Source organism: Peromyscus californicus, unplaced genomic scaffold (assembly GCF_007827085.1).
Source record: "Peromyscus californicus insignis strain IS unplaced genomic scaffold, ASM782708v3 Scaffold_8__1_contigs__length_139910024, whole genome shotgun sequence".
Lineage (NCBI taxonomy): Eukaryota > Metazoa > Chordata > Mammalia > Rodentia > Cricetidae > Peromyscus > Peromyscus californicus.
Window position 1 is genome coordinate 25,921,730 of NW_026294606.1, and position 11,321 is coordinate 25,933,050.

Here is an 11,321-nt window from a genome sequence, read left to right on the forward strand (position 1 = left end):
TTGAATTCCTAGGGCTACAATAAAAGAACTCCACAAACCAGATTACTTAAAGCAATAGAAACTTCCTGATTCACAGTTCTAGGGGAGTCTGAGCTCAGGATGTCCTCAGGGATATATGGTGGACCAGAAAGAATCCTTCTTTGTCCCTTCAAGCCCCACCTCTGTTGTCATATGGCCCTCTCCCTGCAGATCACACACTATTGTATGAAGACACTGGGCACACTGCATGAAGATCCCACCTGACTCATGTGTGACCTCTTCTTAGCGAATTATATCTGTAATGATCCCATTTCCAAATAAGGGCATAGTGCAAGGTACAAAGGGCTGGGACTTCCAAGTGCCTGTATAGAGACCATAGTTCAAGTCACAACACTAATTAACTCAGTTGATCATTCTTAGTCTTATTTTTGGATGGCTCTACCATCAAATTGCATGTGTGGTATTTGTGTGGGATGTGGTTCCATCCTGATGACAAATTAAGGTCACACTGTTCACCTGACGGTCACAGTGTCCTTTCAGCTGACCAGTTCTCTCCCTCCAGACTCTCTCTGGTTCTCTTGATCCTCTTCTCTTTCTCTGCTCCGTCTTTGACTACTACTGCTTGTCTTCATTCACTCTGTGCTTATCTACAACACAGTTACAAATTTCCCTATCTTTCATCAGCATTAGTTTATTTGAAACCAACCCCAAACGCTTGTGATGGGTGAAGAACTGTGGCTGACCTAGAGAGTCTGTCCTTCTTTGACAAACTATTTCCTGTTTGTATCGATGTGAATAAGAATGCCCCCTACAGGTTCATATATTTGAAAGCTTGGTCCCTAGTAAGTGGAAATGTTTAGGGAAGATTAGGAGATGTAGCCTTGTTGGAGGAGGTGTGTCACTTGGATGGGTCGTTAGGTTTCAGAAGCCCACACCATTTCCAGTTAACTCTCTGCCTCATACTTACGGATCAATATCTAAGCTCACAGCTACTGCTCCAGTGCCATGCCTGCCAGTCTGCTGCCGTGCTCCCCGCCATGACGTGATGGTAACAGATGTACCCTCTGAAACTGAGAGCCCCAAATCAACTCTCTTTGCTATAAGTTGCTTTGGTCATGCTGTCTCATCTCAGCAATAGAAAAGTAACTGAGACACTATTCTTATCTAATTGCCCCGAGTCTCTTGCTCAGTCCATCTGTCTATGCTTTGGAAAGCCCTGGATTAGATATGACTAGAGTGGACTCATGTGTCACAAGTCTTTCCCTCTATGTGGAATACTGAGGAGTGGAAGAACCTTTATGAGGTAGGTCTTAGTATAGAGTAGTGAGGGTACGGGAGGCACTGGCATTGAAAGAAACTACAAGGTCAAGTTGTTATGAAAGACCAGGTCGGGGCTGGAAAGATGGCTCAGCAGTTAAGAAGGTCTACTTCTCTTCAGAGGATCTGGGTTCAGTGTCCAGCATGCCCGTCAGGTGATATACCATACCTATAACTCCAATTCCAAGGATGCAAACCCTCTTCTAGTCTCCAAGGATATATACACACCTGTGACATACATTCAAATGCACACACGTGCACACACACACACACACACACACACACACACACACAAAATCTTTTACATAGATATTGACTTTGGAAAATAAAAGAGCAGGTCTGACTCCTCAAATCTTTCTCAGCCTCACTCACTGGGGCTCCAGCGAGGAGCCTTAAATGCCTTAAAGCTTTGGCCAAAATTGAAGCAAATAAATGGAGTTGCCTAACTTGGACTTTTAGCCTCCAAAACCGAAGATAAATAAATGACTTTTCTTTATCATTCACCCATCCTTAGGCATGTCGCTATAATAAATGGAAAACTGACTAATACGAACTTGATTGTTGACCTAATAAAGATGATACACCTGCATCATGACCAGTTCATAATGGCTCATTTCCCTCTTAATGTGAGCTACTGATTCAAGATTCTAGAGGAGGGTTAGTGAGATGGCTCACTGGCTAAGAGTACCTACTGCTCTTGCAGAGGGCTAAAGTTCAGTTCCCACCACTGACATGGCAGCTCACTACTGCCTATAACTGCAGATCTAGGGTATGTGACACATTCTTCTGTCACCTGTGGGCACCGGCGTGCATGTGGTGCACGTACATTCATGCGGGCTCAAACACATACACAAAAATTAAAAAGATATCAATCTTTTAAAAAAGATTCCATGGGAGTGGAGGGAGCCACTGAAGACAGCGGCCAAAGGAGTGAAAATTCAGCCCTGGTCTACCCACTACCCACACTCTTTTCCTATTTTTGTGTAGCCACCCCGTAAGAGCACTAAATCATTTGTTTAATCACTCTGTTTTCCCTGACTACAAGTAATAAAATGCTGTACCCTCTAAAATAATTTCCTAGCTACTTGCTAAGATTCATCTCTGACATTTCATTAAATATGATCATTTAACTGTACAAGTACAAATGCATTTTTAATTTAGCTTACTGCAGATATTACAGATGTGGGGAAATGAATTCCTGTTGCTGTAGGAAATATATATCATTCACATATGCATGCCACAAAAGAACAAATTATTAAAAATTACTGAAACTTCTATGAAGATTTATATTTAACTTTTGCATTTCCAATCTCTGTGTCATTGTGGAAGCATAGCATGTCAGTTTGTCGTCCGTGATTCTGTGAAGAATGTGTGGGTGATTCCATAGGGATCTTGATCAATAGCACTCACATCTCCCATGGACATGCTGTGGTATTAAAGGCAATGGGAATTGAGTTTCCAGTGGGCAGTTATGAAGGTAGCATACTAAACAATTGGTAGTATGCTAAACAATTGGTTACTGGTCTTCTCTATGAAAGAAAAGAGCAATAGAAAATGTGTCTTTGGTCCTGTGTACGAGAAATCCAACTGTGGCTCAGGCTACAGCTTTAATAGGAAAGTGCTAAAATGCAAGCCCACATTCTCAGTGCATATGGTCATCGGATTTAGAACAAGCGAGGGAAGAATGGGCTCGTTTTTTGGCCTTAGGCTTTGAAATCAAGAACTTACACCCTGCAAACCAGCAATTATTACCTCCTATGGCATCAGGTACTTCCACAGAACGTGCTTTCACTGCCATAAAAAGAAGCAAACTTGTCTGCAAACATCTTTGCAGTATATTTTAGAGAAGCAAAATAATAGAGCTGTGAAATACTTACTTAGGAGAAAATCCGTTCTGGAAAAATAGGAGGTCCAAAACTTCAATATATTCAAAAGCTAAGAAAAAAATCAATCAAAAATGGGTGATAGCAGTGAAATAAAAATTAAAAGTGAATGGTAATGAGAAGCAAGCTTTCTTCTCAGCCTGTTCTTACACATGTTTTAGGTCCATGTTTAGACTTAGAGTCAGTGGGAATGATTCCACCCCACTTATCTGTGTACTTTCTTAGTCATGTAATAAGTTTAAGATTTTAAGTTTAGAAGGGACCTTTGAGATAATCTGGATTAGGTCTGACATAGGTCCTTTCTGTCTCCTAATAGACAAACTGCCTTCCCTCTTTCCTTTACCAAGATAAGGAGAGGGATGGCTCCAGGGACTGTTGGTAAAGTAGAATTGGTGAGAAATGGTTGCCCCCAAGTTCCCAAATACTTCTGACTGGTAGCAGAGATTCTCCTTTATTTTAGTTCATTGTGTGTTTCTATAAAAAATCCCCAAGAATGGGTAAAATACAAATAAAAGAAATTAATTTGGCTCGTGGTTCTGATGGTTGAAATTTCCAAGGTCCCTGATTGCGCCATATGGTGAAAGTATATGCAAGAAGGTTCACATGGTCAGAGAAGAAACAGGAGTCAGATGAGAGACCAGCCTTATGTTCATAACAAGCACATCTCTCAAGAACTAATTTACTGAGACCTGCATTGATCCCTTAATGAGGGTAGTCATGATTCAGTCACCTGATCACCACCCACTAGACCTCATTTCTTAATGATTCTCTCTCCTCCACATCACTACATTGAGCACCAATTCTGCCTGTGAGCCTTTGGGGGACAAACCACATCTAAACCACAGCATCTCTGCGACTCGATGAAGCACTTAGGCCAGCCAGGAAGAGCTTTAATTTGTGTGCTGCAGGCTCGCACGACGCTGCCACTTACAAATGTTATGATGTTAGTCCTGTTACAAGCGATGGCACTGAGTGAGGCAGTGTGCCCGGGAGGAATGTGGCTGATCAGCGGCAGTGAGGGGGAACGCACCATCCCAAAGCCATTGGGTTGAAATGAGATTATCTTTACAAAGATTTTTCTTTTAACCACAGCAGCAAACATGTCGTTTTTCAAAAGCAGAACCCATAATCCGCTAAATCAAATAGCTTTTGAATGCAATGTGTCAAAACATTGAGATTCCATTCTATGTCTTCAAGACCTAGAAAACAGCTAGACTAAAGAGAGGATTGAATGACTCTTCTCCAGTAATAGTTTGTTTTTGAATACTTCTGGTACACAAGTATGTATTCCAACACATATGATGAGGTGTGCACTGTACCTTTAATTCAAGGAGGTGGGGAGCAGTCTTCCTTCTTCTTACTTAAGAACAGTAACTTTTTTTTTTTCAGTTACTTCTAGAATACCAAAGGACAGTAAGTCCCAGTTGTTTAAATATTTTCCTTTTTATTGTGAATGACAAAAGAAGCAGTAGCTGTGTTCTGAGCAAGGTGGAATTCAAATACACTCACCTGAAATGAAATATGACCTTATTCACCCACAGCGATTCCTGGGGAATACTGGTGAGCTCACCTTGGGTGCATTTCCACCGTCTCCTCCAGGGGTTTCTGAATGCCCAGTTAAGCTATATGTGTTGTACGGTTTGGATATGATTTGCATGTCTGCACAAAGGTTCATATGCTAGGAACCTGGTCACAGTATGGTATGACAGTATTAGGAAGTGATGCCTTTAAGAGAAAGGGTCTGCTGGCAGATAATTAGGTCACTGCTCATGGAAAGTATTAATATTGGCTTTCATAGTTCATCATCTCAAGTGGAGGTGGTTATAAAAGGAAACTCACACCTTGGTTCTGTATAGACAGCCTGTACCTTTTTTGCATGGCAGACCTGTGGAAATGTAAAGGATAAAAGGAACATCTATTCACCCCAAATAAGGAGGGCATTGGCAGACAAAAAATACTCCAATGAGTCTTCCTTGGACTCAAATAACCGAGTTTATTCAGGTTACTTGGACTCTAATAACTTAGTCGAATAACTGAGTATATTAGGGTTACTTACAGGAGCATAGGTGACTCACGGACAGACAGATACTGCACCCAGAAGTCCCAACCTCTGTCCACCAAACTCCTTTTCATTTGGCTCTGAGACTAGAGGGCAATCAACACAAACCTGGCTTCAGAGCACTACCTAGCACTGAAGTATTAGAAATGACCACAGGCTCACACAATATGAGACAGACAAAACCTAATCCTAGGAAAGTTCAGTGCTTCTCCACACAATATCCTTGCTCATATCAGGAATTCTGCTGATCTCAGAAAACACCATCCAACCACGAGAAAGACAACTTATTTGGTTGCCTTTTAGCACATACACCAGCTCAGTGGCACCTTGTTGCAAGATGGAGTTACTCAGGCTGGGATTCAAAAGACTAGCCCCACCACACTTTTGTATTTCCAAACCATGTGATGTAGCCAGGACACCAAGCTGTTTGGACCCCCTGGCTGCCAGAATCATGAGCCAAATAAATCTCATTTCTATGTAAAGTAGCCAAAATCAAAAAATTTGTATAGCAATATCAAATACCCTAAGGCATGTGGAATGCCAACTTGACCCCCTAGCAATCCCAGGACAGCAAGAAACAAACCTCACATTAAAGAACTGTTTGAATTTCCCTGCCCTTTGTGCAGAGTCCCACATTACCCAGTTACACTCTTTTCCATGTCTTACCTGCCACAGTTCTTCACCCATTGGTCTGTGGCCTCCCTGATCCCATCCCTCTCTCTAAGCTTGATGATTAGCATGGCCACCTCCCCAGAGGAAGGCTCTGCTGTCTGTCCGTGAGTCACCTCCAAATGCCTGTCTCTTCTCTCCTTCTATAGCAGTGGTTCTCAACCTATGGGTAATGACCCCTTTGGGGGTTGAACAACTCTTTCATGGGGGTTGCCTAAGACCATCAGAAAACAGTTATTTACAATTCATAAAAGTTGCAAAATTACAGTTATGAAGTAGCAACAAAAATAATTTCATGGTTGGGGATCACCACAACATGAGGAACTGTATTTAAGGATCACTGTAGGTGAATTTTTCTTTGGGCTACCAGTTCACAAAAAATGATATGGAGACTTATTAATTATGAAAGATTGGCCTATAGCTTAGGCTTGTCCCACCAACTCTTATAACTTAAATTAACCCATTTATATTAATCTACATTTTGCCTCATGGCTTTTTACCTCTCTTTCATCTTGCACCTCCTGTTTCCTCTCCATGTCCTCTGGCATCTCCTCCACACCTAGATTCATCTTTATTTTCTTTCTCTGCCCGGAAGTCCCACCTAACCTCTTCCTGCCTAGCTATTGGACAGTCAGCTCTTTACTAAAACAATCAGAAGATATCTTAGCAAAGACACATCTTCACAGTACAAAAAGATAATACCACAACATTTTTCCATTTTTTCTAAATGAAAAAGAAAAGTTTTAACTCCAACATAGTAAAACTACATACAATAAGAGCAATTATCAGGTATTGTCTAAATAGAAAGGAAAGGTATTAACAAATCAAACTATATGCAATAAGAAATATTATCAAATAAGAATTACATTCACAATGTCCAGTCCATTTGTATTGGGCAAATTCAGAGAAAATATTCCATTATCTATTCTCTCTTAATGAGCCCAGAGTTTTGTACCTAATTTACTTTCTATCATGACTGTAACTATATAGAAAACTCTAACTATAACTATCTAGTCTTCAACTCCATCAAAGACCAAAGAAGGATATAATATTACCTGAATAAACAGGAAATGCAGAGCAAGCAACTTCCAAAACTATGAGAAACGACAAACATCTGGTTGCCTGGACAGTCACCCAAAGTTCCTCTACATGCTTGTATTTTATTGTTTTGAGTCAGAATCTCTCTATCCATCCCTCACTAGTCTCAAACTTGTTATGTAGCTCAGGCAAGCCTTGAACTCATGATCTTCCTGCCTTAGCCTCATAAATTCTAACATTACAAGTGTCTTAGAGAGGGTTTACAATGCTGTGATAAACACCAGGATCAAAAGCAACTTGGAGAGAAAAGGCTTTATTTCAACTTGTAGTTCTACATCACACTCCATCACTGAGGGAAGTCAGGGCAGGAACCTGGAGGCAGAAGGTTATACAAAGACCTTACAAGAATTCTGCTTATTTGTTGCTTGAGCTAAAATCCTCATTGCTTGCTTAGTATGTCTTCCTATAGCACCCAGGAAAACCAGCCCACATCAATCATCAATCATGAAAATGCAGCACAGCCTTGCCCACAGGCCAGTCTGGTTGGGTGCATTTTCTCAATTTCCCTCCTCCCAAATGACTCTAGCTTGTGTCAAATTGGCATAAAACTAACCATCACAAGTATGGACCACTAAACCTGGCACACTTCTCACATTACATTTTTAAAATATACTATATTTAAAGAGAATATTTCAACTGTTTTCTGTAATCTGAGCTCATTTGGTCTTTCCTCAAAAATATAACTTGTTTTTATGTATGTATGGGTCGAGCTCCTTTACCTTAAATTACATCTTTCACTGAGGCAGGACAAGTCCCATTTTTATGGCATCTTGAGCACTACATGGCCCACACAGAGTACCCAGTGGTACTGAAGCAAGAATAACACTAGTGAAGATGCTGTTGATTATGATGATGAAGAGGATGACAAACCCTTCCTCATCTATAATGTCTGCCTCAAAGAGGAGCCATTCCCTATGACTTTCAAATTTCTTTCCTTGCTTGTAATACATATCAAGTTTCACTGAAAGGCTTTTATCTACTCTTTGGGATGATTTGACAGGATGAAAGAAAATAAGTTTTCTATAGCTGAAGAACTCTTGCTGTCTCACAAGGGAACTTAACAAGAAAATATGTCAAGTAGGATAAAAGAGAAATTGCAGAAGAAAAACAGATCATAGTAAACCTCAGACAACCTCCTCTGAGTCGAACTATTAAATGCAGAATATAAATCCAAGAAAGTTAAACGTACGTGGCCAAAAGATGTTTGAAACTTGAACCTGTCTAAGGAGATGCTAAAGGCAAAGATGTCATCCGATAACAGCGTTCGTCCTGAAAAGGCAGGTCTAGGTCACCACTTCCCATCAGCTGACCTGAGGCTGATTACCCATGGCAGATAGCTCCAAATAATTGCTCTAATCATTCCAGGGAGTCCCTTACCTTGTCCTAGCAAAGAAGCAATGCATTAGCCAGCTTCAGAGGCCAGGCACCCCAAACTTGACATCTCTGAGAAGGACACCTCTATTCTAAGGGCAGCATTCCTTGAAGTGGCTCGCTTCTATGATGGCTTCAAAGCTGCCTGTAGATAAGGGTCTCCTTAAACGATTTGGGAATTTGTCTTTGCAGGTTGAGCTGAGATGATGACCAGTGGGGTGGAGACTGATAACAGCAAGAAAGGGAGAAAGCATGTCACCCAGGATTGTGTTAAGGGTTCAGCTCTTGCAGAGAGCAGAGGATAATTAGGGCTTTGTGTCATCAGAACTTTTCATGTCAACAAAGAAGCACGGTCTGCCTAAATAAGAAACTGTCAGGTCCTGTTAAAGCCATAAGAGTTAGGGCCTGCTTTCCAACCTGCACCTTCTCACTGGATATGCCAACTTATTTTAGAAGGCTAAGCAAAGAGGTGCTTTATTTGGACGCATATATATATATATATATATATATATATATATATATATATATATGCTTGTTTTAATGAAACTTTTTAAATCTTGAGGAAATTTAACTGTGGCTTCTCTTAACATATACATATTTTGTCTTCTTTCTCAGATAATATTGATAAAACCCAAAGAAGCTATTCTGAACCTAAACAAGAAATTATCTAAACAGTGCATTCAGTGACAAGGAATTTTTACAGGGAAAAAAAAGTGTTATGGGAAAATCTCTCTAATGTGCTAGACTAATAATGAACAAGATAGAGCTAAATTCAAGCCAGCCCTTTCATATAATAACATTGGGCATCTCTCCACCAACATACAGCCTTTTCCCTACATAGAATGTAGCAGATCATATTAAAGGTACTTGTTTTGTGTCTATTTCTCCATGTAAAGCTGAGATGCAGGAAAACAGCCCACCCTTTTACTCTTTTAAGTCTAACCTAGTAACTGTCACTTAGCTAATATTGAACAACAAATGTTGTAAATGAACTTTTCTCAAAACTCTGAAATAATTGTTAATAGTCATTTTAACTAAAGATGTTTTTCTGAACTAATTTGCATTTTATGTACCTATATAGCTAGGGTCACTTAAAAATTCCCAGGTAGAAGGGGAAACGGATGAGATCTCCATAAGTAGTCTGGGGGTGGGGGGAGGGACAATGGAGGGTAGGGAATGGGGGATGAGAACATAAAGGATGGTCAAGCTGGAACAGGGACGAAGTAGAAGAGCAATGAAAGAGATACCATTATGCAGGGAGACATCATGGGGTTAGAGAGAATCTGGGTGCTAGGGAAGTTCCCAGGAATCTACAAGGATGATCCCAGCTTAGACTACTAGCAATAGTGGAGAGGGTGCCTGAACTAACCTACCCTGGTAATTACATCATTGAGTACTCTGTCATCATAGAGCCTTCATCCAGTAACTGATGGAAGCAGATATAGAGATCAACAGCCAAGCACCAGGCCAAGCTCCAGGAGTCCAGTCCAAGAGAGAGAAGAGGGATTCTATGAGCAAGGGGCATCAAGATCATGATGGGGAAACCTACAGAGACAACCAAACCAAACTAGTGCTAACCCATGAACTATGGACCAATAGCTGTGGAGCCTCCATGGGACTGTACTAGGCCCTCTGCATAGGCAAGACAATTAAGTAGCTTGATCTGCTTAAGGGGCCCCTGGCAGTGGGATCAGGACCCATCCCTAGGCCATGAGCTGGATTTTGGAGCCCACTGCCTATGGTGGGATACCTTACACAGCCTTGGTGCAAGGGGAGGTGCTTGGACCTGCCTCAACTGACTGTATCAGGCTCTGCTGACTCCCCATGGGAGGCCTTGCCCTGAAGGAGGTGGGAATGGAGGGAAGGATGGGGGGAAGGCTGGGAGGTGGGAGGAGGGAGGGGAGGGGATCTGTGGTTGGTATGTAAAATAAATAGAAAATTACTTAATAATAAAAAAATTCCCAGGTAGAAAGAGGTCATGTTGGGAAATTTTTAGGAACCCTGTTACAGAAAACCATGCACACCCACACAGAGCCTCTGCCTTTTTCTCTAGGGTACACATAGATTCTAGATGCTTGTGTAGAGGGAAGGACAAGTGATTAAGGAAGGAATAGGACCTACATCTTTCTTCTGATAAATGTCTAGCCTAGAAAAAAGATGCCCTGACCCCCTTTCTGAGTTTAGCCATTCTCCTGTCTACAGGGCCAACCTCTGCCTCTAAACTTTCTGCAGTCTCCTATAAAGATTAACCTTTGTTGTCAATTTGACTGGATTGAGAAACACCTAGAAAACTGGTCAAGCACATTTCTAGGTGTGTCTGTATTTCCAGAGATGATGGACACGTAGGTCAACAAACTGAGAAAGTGGGAACTTCTATCAATGGTACCATCCCATAGAACATCTAGAAGGAGGAAGCTTGTGCACATGCACACACAGTTCATCCTGAGCAGGTGCCTTTTTACTCCTGATGCTTGTGGACATCAGACTCCACAGTCCTCAGCCTTTGAATGTGGTCACACCAGAAACCCTAGCTTCCAGGCTCTCACTTTCTCATTGGAGCCATGGTCTTGGTTCCTCTTGTTTCTGAAGTTTCCAGATTTGGGTTTCTGCAGCATTCTCCACACTTCCATTGTGGGACTGTCCAGCCTCTAATTATGAGAACCAAGCTAATAAATCCCTTCTTCTAATTAGAAATGTAAAGGTAAGGCTGCAACTCAGTAGAGGGAGTGCTTGCCTATCAAGTAAAAGGCCCTGGATTTGATCCAAGTACCACAAAAGGGTATGGTAGTTCCCATCTATAGTCTCAGTATATAGGGGCTGAGGCAGGAAGATCAGAAATTCAAGGTCATCCTTGGATATATAGTTAGAAACCCTGTCACAAAAAATACATAAATACATTCTCTTGGTTCTGTACCTGTACTAATACTAATACTCTTGGTTCTGTA